Raw genomic sequence first — 15,621 nt, 5'->3', positions numbered from 1 at the left:
CCGTGAAAATCATTTTTTTTTTACTTTATACATATGAAATATATGCAGATAACGAACAGTATTCAAGCTCAAATGTCCATTAAACAACACAAATTTTGGAGCAGAGCAAACACGGACCTCTAAAACATCAGAGGTGGGATCAGGTGCCATGGAGGAGTGAGCATCTCCTGCTGACCGGTCACACCCACCGTGTGCTCCTTGTCATGATCGGGAAATAACGGATAAATCCGTCGACAAATCAGTGTGTAAATAATGGCCTTACAATTAGTATGAAAAACATCAGTCTGCATATATATGATCATAGTTGATAATGATCAGTTGAAGAGATCGAAGAATAAAACATACTCAAGTAAAAATACTCAAGTGCCATTACCAATCACAGAATTACAATATTTATTTCAATATAATTGTAGGTACAATGGCGTGAGAAAGAAAATATAATTTACTGTAGACAATGGGATTTTATCATAAAATATAGTGTGGCGTGACTAAAAATTTCTCTGTATCAAGCATTCAGATCAATTTTGGTGATATCTAAAAGTTTCACCTTATTCGATTCTTTAGAAATTTTACGGAAAGCTGCAGCCATATAATACCTATACACTTTTCTAACAAACTCTTCGTTCTTTTCAAGCTAGAATCGAAAGGGATTACCAGAAGAAACAATTGAACTGCAGAGATACCGAGGAAATCCGATTTTTGTTCCTCTTATACATGTATATATGTATTAAGATTAGCATCACAAGAATTCTTTCAATACTTGATCCTTTAAAGAAACTTCTAAAAACTGAGACAATTTAAATATCAAGAAATATACATATATAAGCAAAGGTATGTCCATGGTTCATTCACTGTCATCGACGTAAAATAATTATACAACTCGTAAATATACTTACCTTGTCATTGTTCATGTACAAAATTATTTTGTTAAATAGCACTCTGATTGTACACACAAGTACTCTGAAGTTGATATTAAAAAGATGCTTGAGTATCTGATTGACAATATCTATGTAGTTTTTGGTGATCAGGTCTTCCAACAATCTGTTGGAATTCCCATGGGTACCAATTTCGCCCCCTTATTAGCAGACCTTTTTTTTGTATTCATATGAAGCATGAATTTATTCAAAAACGTCTACATGAGAAGAAGAAAACACGTGCTGTGGCCTTCAACTCGACATTTCGACGGTATTACCAGTATCAATTAATAATCAATTCATATGTCGACTCGATATATCCCAGTGAGCTTGAAATAAAAGATACCACAGATTCTGACACATCAGTTTCATATTCAGATATTTTATTAGAAAAAGACGTTAATGGTAACCTTACAACAAAGCTTTATAATAAACGTGATGACTTCAACTTTTCAATCGCCAACTTCCCTTACTTATGTAGCAATATACCCTTATCACCTGCATATGGGGTTTATGTCTCTCAGTTGATTCGATACGCAAGAGCATGCTCTACGTATGAACAATTTCTAAAACGAGGCAAGCTATTGACCAACAAGTTGATGAAACAAGGATATCAACAGTCTCGTTTGAAGTCATCTTTTCGCAAGTTGTTCGGTCAATACAGTGACCTTGTCAGCACATACAACCTATCATTGAGTCAAATGCTGACTGACGTTTTCCATACTAATTGTTAGGTCATTATTTATACACTGAACTGTCTACGGATTTTTCCGGTTTTTGTTTTCCGATCATGACAAGGAGCACACGGCGGGTGTGATGGTCGGCAGAAATGCTCACTCCTCCATGGCACCTGATCCCACCTCTAAATTTTGAGGTCCGTGTTTGCTCTGCTCCAAATTTGTATCGTTTCATTGAACTTTCGAGATTGAATACTGTTCGTTATCTTTACATTTCATCGAGCAAGAATTTCTCAGACAGTAGAAAACATCGAGGAACTTGACATTCTAGAAAAATCTTATACTTGGCATCCAAGAAAACAACTCAAAGTATAAGAATATCTTGTACAGCAATCTTGTTTTGTATGTGTTTTTTTCTAGATAAATAACACTCAATAACATACATGTATTAGTTTATCTGCAAAATGTTTTGTAGTAAGATGTATGCTGCACGGCATTAAGGATAAAGTACATTTTACTTGAGGTTCAATTGAAATAATCATACCGCCGAAATATGGCTGAAATATTGCCGACATGGCGTAAAACAACGACAATCAATCAATCGAAACAATTGTCAAACGGATGAAATATGCCCAAAAGATTCATTGACTAAATGTAACCATTGACTTTACGATAAACATTACCTTATAAAGTACTTAGAGAGGCTTCTTTCTCTTTTTAAAGAGAAAATTATACAAAGGTATTTTGAAACCTTTGTTATCTCCAATAATAAAAATTCCATCTAATTGTTTACAGTGTGCATTATATGATATAGAATCTGGTAAATGATGTGTCTCCTGCTACCTGTATATAAATATGGCAAGTTTTAAGACAAACATTCTCACTTGGCAGAAAAATGTCATATCTGTTAGGATAATAACTTATCACAGTATCCCGGATAGTTAACCGTCTCTTATCTGAAGGTTTATACTGTCTTGTTTTGAGTTGTTTTACATTGAAACAGAATCGACCGATAGTCACAGAGCAAATAGTAATAAACGAGTGAACTTTTAAAAATCGCTCCATTAATTTTCATAAATAGCCAGATGATTGTTTGAGGGTCAAATACCATCAGAAAAGACGAAACTATTTGCTGTACTATGGATTAAATTAATATAGTTAACAGAAATAGCTTGCAGCAGTGTTGTGGAGATCACAGCAAAGTAGAGACGTAAATAGGGACAATAGCAGTCATGTCAACCCTAATCAAAGTCATTTCACGCCTTTGCAATTATTTACTCTTTGAAATATATTTCATACCAGAAATTTATGATGAAACTGTATTTCTTCCAGTTTGAACTAATAATACTCTAAGGAAAGAAGTTGAACTTTCACTTCTTGCATTTCTTAATGAATGTTTCAGTGTGTTTTTTTTTAAATTAAAAAAAGTGAGAACGTTTTTTTTATCAGTAATTCGTTCGTAGCTTCATCATTAATCACAATTACAAAAATTATTTTTAGTATTTCAATCCATTTAAATGATATTTCTTTATGTAACAGCAGCAACATTCTTCAATGAAATCAAAATTCGATGCATAGGTATATACATCTCATATACAACAAATGTAGTCTACATTTGTTTTGGGTTCTTTTTCAAAGTTTAGATATGTAGGAAAAGAACGTTCTGAAATGACAGATTATAATTTTATGTAGTAAACATAACATCATTTATTGAAATTAAACATTTACTAAAATAATTAGATGTCTTAAAGTATCAAAAGAATAAAAACTATTATTCATAATTGTACCAAGTTTTATTTAAACAAAAGAAAGCTATGAAAGGGGACTTTGAAATAAATTGATTTATACAATTGAAATACTTATCATTTAAAATTAAAAAAAAAATCAATAAACAGGATATTAATGTACTCTACCAAGTCTCATTGAAATCAAAACTGTAGAAAGAGCAGCATTTTGAGACAATAGTTATTTTCATTTGTATGTCGACTCGATATATCCAAATGAACTTGAAATAAAAGACACCACAGAGTCTGCCACGTCTATTTCATATTTAGCCGTTTTACTAACTGTAGACGATACAAGCCAATCAACAACTAAATTGTATGACAAACGAGATGACTTAAGCTTTTCCATTGTAAACTTTCCTTATTTAAATAGTAATACTCAACTATCACCTGCTCCAAAGACTACAACTTTTAGAAAACTTGAAATCACAAAATTTTACTAAAATCAATAACATAAAAACGTACGACTTTTCAACACTTTATACAACCATTCCCCACGATAAATTGAAGTCCAGGCTTTTTGACATCATAAACAGCTGCTTTTTCAATAAAAATGGAACTCGTAAATATACTTACCTTGTCACTGGTCATTTGCAAAATTATTTTTTAAAAAAGCATTCCCATTGTACACATAAGTACTCTGCAGTTTATTTTAAGGGTGCTTAGACACAGATTTGAACTTAATATTTTCTCAAATTTTCTGTATAATATCACGACTTATATATTGCAATAGCATTTCACACGAAAATATAATTAAAAACTTATTTTATCTGGAAATATTGGAACTACGAATTCCGGGACGCGTTTGACTAACACATCTTTGCACTTACATTAATTTTAACCCTATCATTAATATTTAAGAAAAGAAGCGATTTTGATATGTATTAATGAAAAATATTACATCTATAATCCAGAAAATTTAGAATACAAATGTTCGAAAGCAAAACCAACTCACCAGTATTGTCAGTCCGTGCTCTGTGATGTGTACAGAGTTTAACAAATTGAACACACCCGTGAAATGTAAACTGTTTTTGTAAACAGGGCACGAGCTGTATTATTGTTACTGTTTACGATTCACCAGGTGTGTTCAATTGTCAAACTCTGCACACACCACTGAGGACGGACTTACAATACTGTGAGTGGGTTTTACTTTCGAACATTTCTACTCTGAATTTTCTGGGTTATAGTTTTAATATTTTTCATTAATACACAACAAATTTGCCACTTTTCTTAAGTATTTAGAATGAAATTAAAATATGTGAAAGCGCAAGGATGTGTCAATCCAAAGCGTCCAGAAATTCGAAGTTTTAATAACTTCGAGACGAAATAAGATTTTTATTATGTTTTAGTATGAAATGCTATAACAACATATAAGTCATGAAATTATACAGAAAATTTGAGAAAATATTAACTTCAAATCTGTGTCCAAGCACCTTTAAAAAGATGCTCGAGTTTCTGATTGACAATATCTATGTAGATTGTGGAGATCAGGTCTTCCAACAATCTGTTGGAATTAACATGGGTACTAATTGCGCCCCGTTATTAGAAGACCTATTTTTATATTTATATGAAACAGAATTTATTCAAAAAGTTCTACATGAGAAGAAGAAAACACTTGCTGTGGCCTTCAACTCGACATTTCGACATATCGACGAGGTATTATCAATTAACAATAGTTACTTTCCTTGAGCTTCAAATAAAAGATACCACAGAGTCTGACACATCTGTTTCATATTTAGATATTTTACTAGAAAAAGATGTTAAAGGTAACCTAACAACAGAGCTTGATAAACGTGATGACTTAAACTTTTTAATTGTCAACTTCCCTTACTTATGTAGCAATATACCCTTATCACCTGTATATGCTGTTTATGTCTCTCATTTGATTCGATACGCAAGAGCATGTTCTACATGTGAACAATTTCTAAAACGAGGTAAGCTATTGACAAACAAGTAAAAAAGGATATCAACAGTCTCGTTGAAGTCATATTTTCGATCGATACAATGACCTTGTCAGCACATAAAACCTATCATTGAGTCAAATGCTGTCTGATGTTTTTCATACTAATTGTTGAACCGTTGTTTGTAACTGAACTGTCTACGGATTTTTCCGGGTTTTTTTTTCTGATTATGACAAGGAGCACACGGCGGATATGGCCGGTCGGCAGGGGATGCTCGCTCCTCCATGGCACCTGATCCCACCTATAAATTTTGAGGTCCGTGTTTGCTCCAAATTCGTTTCGTTTCATTGGACTTTCGAGATTGATTACTTTTCCTTATCTTCATATTTCTGCTTATGGTATTTATATCTCCCAGCTTATTTGCTACTCAAGAGCTTCCTCTGCGTATGATCAATTTTTAAAGCAAGGCAGGCTACACACTGAAAAGTTGATGTTACTGGGGTTTCAACAGCCTCGTTTAAAGTCAGCATTTCGTAAATTTTATGGTCCTTATAATGACCTTGTAAGCAAATATACCCTTCACTGGGTTGTACTATTGGCTGACTTATTTCATACCAATTGTTAGGCCTTTGTTTTGTACTGAATTGACTACGGATAGTTCCGTCTACCTGATCAATACATAGGGCACACGGTGGGTGTGATGCTCACTCCTCTTAGGCACATGATCCCAGTTCTTGAATTTCCTGGGATCCGTGTTTTATGCCCTCCTCTCATATTTGTTTTGTTTGTGGATTTTTTTTAGATCGATCACTGTTCGTTATCTTTACCTTTTACATTTAAAAGCTCTCTCTACTTTTATGTAAAGATCAATCTATCTATAAAAAGAACAAAAATGATAAGCGAAACTAATAGTTCAGATATACAAATTACTTGATGTCGTCCATTTATTCATTGTTTTATTGGAATCGGCTACAGCGGGTTACGCGGGTTATGTATTTTTTGTGTAATAGTTGCAACTGTTATTGCGTGCATTTACAATCAAAGATTAAATAAAAATTGTCAATTGTTATTTTATCAATTCACCTTGGGAATCAATTTATACGGGGAATAACACCTGTCTGTCTGAAGTAATACTTTTTATAATATGTATATGTGATCTGTTCTTCTTGAAATGTTATCTTTTATCATAATATATAGACAGACTTGACCTTATCTTATAGATCTGGTTTATGATAAAAGCTGTAAAAGAACAAACTTAAGTCAAAATTCAAATAAGTTCAACTTTTAAAAGAATATATTTTAAAGATCATCATTTGTATTTGAATATAATACAACCCCAAACTTTTTAAACATTTTGTGACATGAAAATATATTCAAATTCTACTCACATTTTACGGTATTTGGACATCAATATCAGGATAAGTGGACCTGGGAATATAAAGTAAAGCTAGGGAAAGGTATTATATAAAGTATAGCTATGGAAAGTATTGTATAAAGTATAGCTGGGGAGAAGTATTATATTAAGTATAGCTAGGGAGAAGTATTGTATTGTATTGTATAAAGTATAGCTAGGGAAAGGTATTATATGAAGTATAGCTAGGGAAAGGTATTATATAAAGTATAGCTAGAGAAAGTATTGTATAAAGTATAGCTCGGGAGAAGCATTATATTAAGTATAGCTAGGGAGAAGTATTGTATTGTATAAAGTATAGCTAGGGAAAAGTATTATATTACGTAGCAAGGGAGAAATATTATATTAAGTAAGTCAAGGGAGAAATATTATATTAAGTATAGCGAGGGAGGTATAGAAAGGTAGAAATATTATATAAAAGTATATGAAGGGAGACATATTATATAAAGTATAACTAGGGAGAAGTAATCTTTTCTTGAGGCTATCTTTAAAAAATTGTTTTGTATCCCTCTCCCGACCGACTGGCTAAAATGGTCCTACTCAAAACTTTTTTTAATCTTCAAGAAGCAATTTTTTTAAATTTTTTTTTATGCATTCTGGAAAATTGATTCTGAAAATTAAGTACTGAAAGTGAAGATTTCTGAGAAAAAATAATTACATCAGCCAACAAACCCAATTTTTTTCATCCTGACTCGGGAGAGGGCAAGCGAATTATTTTAAAGTTGGCCTGACTTAAGAATTAAGGAAAAAAACCCACTCGCTTATCATTTTAGTACGTACCGCCAGTATTTTGTGTTAAGATTATCATAGACCTGACTATCTAGTTAAACTTATTTCATCTAAGAATCAATAATTGTCAGTTGATAGCTGTAAAATAAAATTAAAGCGCTGTGTAAGTGTAAAGATATTGAATAATTTAGCCTCTATCATACTAATGTCTAACTACGTAACATTTCAAATTACTAGCAAATACATCAGACCATTCTCTCAATTTTAGACTAATGTACGATGAATTTTAACTATATCAGACATACAAGGGAAATGGTTTTAAAAATTAACGAACTCATTGCATTATCGCTGGTAAAGCAATTAAAACTTGAACATATAATCCACTCTCAAATACATCGATAAACAAGATGTGTTTGTGAAACACTAATGCCCCCGTATGGCAGCTTATGGCGAAGATTAAAGATTCTCAAATGTAAGTCGAACTCCACGGTCAAGAGATCAAAATGAAATATATGGAGATAACGAACAGTATTCAAGCTCAATTGTCCATTCAAACAATACAAATCAGAGCAAACACGGACCTATAAAACATCAGAGGTTTGATCACGTGCCATGGAGGAGTGAGCATCCCCTGCCAACCGGTCAAACCGCCGTTTGCTCCTTGTCATGATCGGGAAATAACGGAAAATCCGTCGACAATTCAGGAAGTCAATAATGGCCTAACAATTTGAATGAAAAACGTCAGTCAGTATTTGACTGTTGATATTCTTGTTTAATCAACTTGTTTGTCAATAACTTACCTCGTTTAAAAAATTGTTCATATATATAGCATGCTCTTAAGTATCGAATCAACTGAGAGATGTATACCTCGTATGCAGGTGATAAGGGTTTATTGCTGCATAAGTAAGGGAAGTTGACGATTGAAAAGTTAAAGTCATCAAGTATCAGAAAGTTTTTTTGTTAGGTAACCATTAATGTCTTTTTCTAGTAAAATATCCAATCATCAAACAGATGTGTAAGAATCTGTTGTACCTTTTATTTCAAGCTCACTGGGGTATATCGTGTGAGCTTGGAAGTATTACAGGTGACAGATGACAGTCTCGCATTAAAGGCTGGATCATATAACTATGAAGATTTCTCCCATTTCATTACAAATACAGTCATATAAATATTCAAATATTGATAATACCGGTAGATTCCATAGTTTGGTATTTATATTGTATGATTCCCTTTCAAAATAGGTATCCTTCAAAAGAACCTGCCAATTCTCCCCTCAAATAAACGAATGGCAGAGGTCTTTAAGGAGCCCCCATTGGCTGCATACAGACGCCCGAGGAACCTAAAGGACATGGTAGTTAGAACCAGACTGGACAATCCATTACCTAACGGGGGCTTTAAAACTTGCTCTGACAGAAGATGTCTTCTCTGTAAGCACAGCTCTGACACAGACAGCGTTACAGGCCGCAGCTACAAAATACTAGGGAATATGTCCTGTCAAACAGACAACTGCATTTATCTCATCAGTTGCAAAGTTTGCTCCAAACAGTATGTTGGTGAAACAGGAGACCTTCGCAGGAGAGTCAATAATCACCGTTCTACCATTAGAACCAAAAAACTCAATGAACCCGTTGGGGAACATTTCAACCTTGAAGGTCACAAATGGGAGGACATGACAGTAGTGGTTATTGACCATAATCCAAGATGGAAAGACACTCAGAGAAAAGGCAAGGAAAAGTTCTGGATGCACAGGCTGAAGTCATTCCGCCCTAATGGTATAAACAAACTTAATGACTTCATCAGGATGAACGTGAACTAGACCTAATCCCGGATTGTAACAAACAAGTTCATTCTCTCTATATAGTGTAAACTTTACCGTTAATTCGCATAAGCAATTCTGGAACAACCTACCCAAATATTTACAGCTTATATTTTTGTTTATTTCTTTTATCAGATTTCCAAATTTATAATATATCCAAATTCATATTTTAAAATTGCCCCTCCATATTATCTTTAATTTCTTTTTATCATGTATAGTTACGCTATTTTGAGAGAATAAGACAATGTACGATTTACTGCTTGGTCGTAATTAATTAGCGATAATTAATTCGTTCAATTATGTAAATCGCACTTCACCAGAGTACATCCGATAGACCGGACGCAATTCATAGCGCTCCGGATTTCTTTGTTCACAACTGTATATAAACTTCAAATTAAACATGTAATACTGTAAATATTTAGTGTTTGGTAGTTTAGTAGTAGTGCTAGTTGTTTTTGTTTCTTTATTTCCTTAAGTTTGTTTTTATGACTTCTTAACTTTTTTCTTTGTCCTGAGGAAGGGACAGGTCGTTCCGAAAATTTGACAATTATTATTGTTCGTGTCGTTGGTCATTTTAAGTGCTTTATATATATATATATATATATATATATATATATATATATATATATATATATATATATATATATATATATATATATATATATATATATATATATATATATATATATATATATCTTTTACTCCATAAGTCATGGAAATCCATCAATATCTTTTCCTGAACAAATACAACGAAAATGCAAAATTTCTAATTAATAGGATATATATAGGATAATTAGATAAGTATTACTAAAGTCCACCAGGAGTTTGATTGTAGGTGTTTAACAAGGTTTTCAACATCTGATTTCGTGACTGCGCCGGGTACACGTACCATTGGCACGTTATTATACCATTGATTGTTTGTTTTTTTATTGTTTAACTTCCCTCTCGAGAATTTTTCACTGATATGGAGACGCCACCACTTGCCAGTGGAGAGCTGCAAATTTTGACCTATACTCGGCACTCAGAGCCACTGAGCAGTGAGGGATCTTTTTCGTGCCAGCACTAGCTGCAATAATGTAGCCCTCTCCGATTTTTTTAATCTGATATTAGAGGGCTACAATTCCACTGCATCTCCGTAATGGTGCAAATATATTTTTAGATACGTGCAACTGCAGGCAAAATAAATTGTTTTTGCATTCAACTTACTTCCAATAAGACGGAATTTTTATTCACTATCAACATCATAGCCCATTATACGCGAAAACCAAGTAAAATAAATCTGCGTGTTTCCCAGTCTGCAGCCACGACAGTTCTCGCGTGATGTACTGAGACTTGCGTTTGAAATTTAGAATCACTTGATAAAGTAAATGTCGGTGTTGATAAATGTTTGTGTTGTATGATATCGCTAAACATCGATAAATAAAAGCATTCCATGTAATATTTTTTTCATAAACAGTGATATTTATGCTTATAATAAGGGAAATCCAAAACAGATCCGCTCCCCTAGATCCCGATTTCTCATTGGTTGTCCCAAAATAAAATCGATCAAAGTCAGTAAACATGGCGGATAAATTCAAGTTGTGATGTTGACATACACGAAAAATAACCGATATACGGATTGTTCTGTATATTTTTGGATCAATTCATGTCTTGCATAACTACATTTTATGAGTTCAGATAAGATATGTTAATAAAATATCCGCTTACTGATAATTTGAGCCGAAATCTGTGCGGTAGTGAATCACTCCCGCACTTGCACCATTACGGAGATCCTAAGGAGTTGTAGCCCTCTCCCCCCCCCCCCCCCCCAAAAAAAAAAAATCGGAGAGGGCTACATTATTGCAGCTAGCCAGCACCGACTGCGACAAGGGACCTCGGTTTATATGGTCTCATCCGAAGGACCGGTATCCACGTCCCACAGTGGGATTCGAACCCGCGACTATTATACCATTGAAAAGAAGAAATAAACTATTTGTAAAATATTTCTTGCTTTTATTAGTTCTAAGTGTTTGTAAAAAGTATATATCAATATTCACCAATAGGCGTTCATTAGAAAGAAGAATAAACATAATGTCTCAATCACTCGTATATACAGGTGTATATACATTCATGTTCTTTTTCAATCGAAATTACTTGTTTCTTTCTATGAGCAGCATACTCGTATTACAATGATACTGAATTAAAATTAATGATCAAAAGATAACAATGAAATTCTGAGATGAGTTCTAACGGGACGAGGAAGCATCAAAGCAGATCGTGTGAATCCATTAACAAGATATAGATCTACTAATACTAACTACGATGTGATTAATTGTCTTTTGTAGCAAAAGTATGCGTTAATTAGCCAGTTCTTGGACTTTCTCAAAGATTCACAGGAAAACATACACTTAATATTCTATATTCTAATACCATTGATATTTGATAAGGAATATGCTATACACTGAATGACATTTAAAAACACGGAATTTGACTAGAAATTTGACTAAAACATATTGTAGTCTTCCTGCTCTGCACATTATCCAGCCAGCATCAATAAAGAGATGCAGGTATTCACAATAAATAAAAAAAACACTGTTACTTGTATCCAGAGAGAATGATATGTTAAAAATTATGAAAGGATTAAATATTCAATAAAGAATTCAATTATGGTTGAAATGAACCAAATGTTAGCAAAGAATAATTCATATTTCATAAGAGGGACGATTAATTCTCTGTACCTGAGATTAAGGTTAAACTTTGGTATTTTACTGTAAAATGTAAAGCTGCTTTTTTTCTTGCTTGAAGTAACTTCAGATTCAAAGACAGAGGCGTAGCTAGACAAAAATAATGTCGATGCTTTTCTGTCGGACTGCAGGGGGTCTGAGGTCACATAAGCCCCCCCTCCCTCAACAGCGGATCCAGACTGGAGAATCCCCAAGCTCCACAAAAATTGACACTATTTAGATGTTAGAATGCGTCTATCAAGATAATAAACAAATCTTGAATATCAAAAATTTATTGAAATACATTCTTTCTGACATCAAAGAATTTTGTATTTAATGTAACTTTAATTATGATTTTTTTTTGGGGGGGGGGGGGGTATGTGAATGCTGCGGCATATCAGCATACAAGGTAGTTACACCACTGACTGAAAATAAAGTCAAATTCTCGAAAAAGTAAAACTTTTTAAAAGAATTTTGCAAATAAAATCTTATTTAAAAAATTAATGTGTAATAAGGGTCTCAAATGGCCCCTTAAAATGAATATCTTAATTTTACATTATATTCACATGTATAGGTTTACTTTGCATAGCTATATCAAACATGAAGATAACAGTAATCAAGCTGAAAAGTCCAGAGAAAAAATACAAATCAAGAGCAGATCAAACGCGGACCTCTAAAAACATTGCGGACCTCTAAAAACATTGCCGACCGGTGTCGCATAACCGGTCAAACCCATGCACCGTGTGCTCCTTGTCATGATCGGGAAAACGAAAAAAACAGTAGACAATTCAATGTGTAAATAATGGCCTTACAATTAGTATGAAAAACGTCAGTCAGCATTTGACTTCATGTTGGATTGTATTTGCTGACAAAGTCATTGTATCGACTAGAGCTTGCAAAATGATGACTTTAAACGAGACTGTTTACATTCTTGTTTCATCAACTTGTTTGTATTCCACATATCTACAGCTCTGTAACCACAGAACCTTTTCTATAAAAATTCTGTCTATGATCATCTTTTTTAGAATATCAATATATAATTTAGGAACACTTTTATATTAACTAGCAAAAATAAATTATTTTACAATCAGTATTAGCAAGTTTTGTAATTTGTATATATTCTTGTTCTCATATTTACCAAACAGTATAGCTAGTCTATCAAAACTATAATGAATAACAAACTTCATCCTTTATTATTTCTGTAGAATATAAAAATAGAATTTGGAATTTTGGTCTAATGAAATATAAAGATAATTTTTAATCTTTTAATTTCCTCTATTCTTGCATACTTCATTATTCTTATTATAGCTCTCGTAAGACCATAATATTCAACAAAATTTGTTTTCACTTTTAAATTTACCATGGTGTCAAAACTTAAAATATGACCATCATTATCAAAAAGGTCATTTAAAAAGATAAAGCCTTCATCAAAATAGTTTGTCCAGAAAAAATATTTTTTTTATTAATCACTATGCATGGGTTATTCCATGTACGTGCTGATAACATCTGTCTGTTTTCTTGGTGTATATTTATAAGTCTTACCCAGGAATTAAGGAACTCTTTCCAAAAATTATTGGTTAATTTGTTTGTTAAATTTAGAATGTAATCTGAGCCCCCTATCCACAGGCTTATTGTGTCTGTTTTTAGTTCACTACAAACAGCTTTACCCAATTTGCATCTGAGTGAATAATTCTTCTAACGCAACTTGATTTAAGGGGGGGGGGGCGTGGGGGGCGCACGCCCCCCCCCCCCTTAAAATTTTCAAAGTATGATATGACTAATATCAATAATGCCATACTTTGGTATATAACAAACCAATACCGGTATTTTTGTGCCTGGTTTTACTCTTAAAATACACGAAAACCCAGGAGCTTCCGGGGGCTTCGCCCCCTGGGCCCCCTCTATTCAAAGTATGATATGACTAGTATTAATAATGCCAAACTTTGGTACATATAAACTAACCAATACCCCCATTATTGTGCCTGGTTTTACTCTTAAAATACACGAAAACCCAGGAGCTTCCGGGGCCTTAGCCCCCTGGGCCCCCACCAGGGCTTCGCCCTGGACCCACTGGGGGCCTTAAGGCGGCCCCCAGACCCCCTGCCTGAACAAAGTTATCCACGCCCCCCCCCCCCAATCACAAATCCTGTATCCGCCCATGAATCCTTCATATATATAGTCCCAAATTATAACATTTTTCTTTAAATTATCTTATGTATTTTACTATTCCATAGAAAGTGAAACAACTCCTTGGAGTTTTTTAGTATCCACATCTGATTTACACCACTTCTTGAGTATACTGTTCTCCAGTACTCCTGAAGTTTCTCCTTCACTGCTGTTAATATCTTAGTGAGGAGTAAAGAAAGAGGCTTGGTAGACCATTTACTGGAACCCGCTATGTATCTTTGTAAGGAAGACATTTATTCATGAATTTCTATTTGATCCAATGCCTCTAATTAAGGAATACACGAATGAGATCATGAATTTCATCCTTTCCATTCCAAACTGTTTATTTTCAGCAGTTTTTCTTCCAGAAAATATTGAGCACAGACTGGAACAAACTTATAAAATTTTCACCAATGATGAGACTAATAACTGAAGAATTTTTTTTGTAATCACATTTAAAAGTATAGATTGATGGGGGACGGGGGTGGGGGGGTGGGGACAATATTGACTCTTTATGTTATATAATTATATATATGGTCCATTCTTTATTTGTTTGTATTTGAATAATAAATAAACAAATCTTAACTGTTTCAACATGCTAGGTAAAAAAAATCAAGATCAAGATCTGAAATTTACGGAAGCCGGTAGGTGCCAAGTAGAAAAATAATTTATGTGGCTGCCGCCAAATAAATTACTGACGGCTGCCAGAAACTTATCTTGCGGCCACCAGATATATAGATCCCTTTCCCAATGCTACTTTTGATCAATCAACGTGTTTTAACAGTAGTAACATTCAAAAAATGAGATTAGAAATAGATACTAACACAGTCCTTGACCTGTATTTTAATCAGAGACGAAACAAGCCCATGGAAGCGATCGATGTTTAATACGTTAAAACAAAACAAAGCTAATGTTTTCTAAGGGTAAACAAAGACTATCAAATTTGACAAAACAATAAATGATTCACAAACTAGCGCTCGAATTATCACAATAACGGGCATAATGCTTACTAAATTTTGTATAAGAGACTTGTAAAAATTTAAAATGCTTAAAAACTTATTTTGCATCGTAATGGTTAAATATTATCGTAAATCAATTAATATTTTAAAAATAAAGAGATGAAAAATTAATACGCATGCTTTACTTAAAAGGATCCAAAATAAAAATACTGTCACATCTCCCTCCTTCCTCTCATTTCTTTGCGATCTACAAACTACATGAAGGAATAATGGGGGGTGGGGGTGGGGGGGTAGACATTGTTTACATCACTGTAACTGTCAAGCGATAACTACTAGATTAACATGTATCAAAACTTTATCTTATGTGAATTACACGTAACTTCCTTGACAATTGTCTTACTTTTTGGTCTATAACTTTTTAAAATTTATTTCAACCATTTCTTCAGTTTATAATTTTATTATTCATTTATTCAGTTTACGGTTTTGAATATTAAGAAATTACTATCAAGAAATCAATGAATGTGTTTTTTTTCTTTAAAAAGAATTGACTTCCTTTGATGAT

Source organism: Saccostrea echinata, unplaced genomic scaffold (genome assembly GCF_033153115.1).
Source record: "Saccostrea echinata isolate AGI-Se365-2 ecotype Australia unplaced genomic scaffold, CSIRO_AGI_Sech_v1 ptg000009l, whole genome shotgun sequence".
NCBI classification, from domain to species: Eukaryota; Metazoa; Mollusca; class Bivalvia; order Ostreida; family Ostreidae; genus Saccostrea; species Saccostrea echinata.
Note: the sequence above shows the minus strand (reverse complement) of the source record.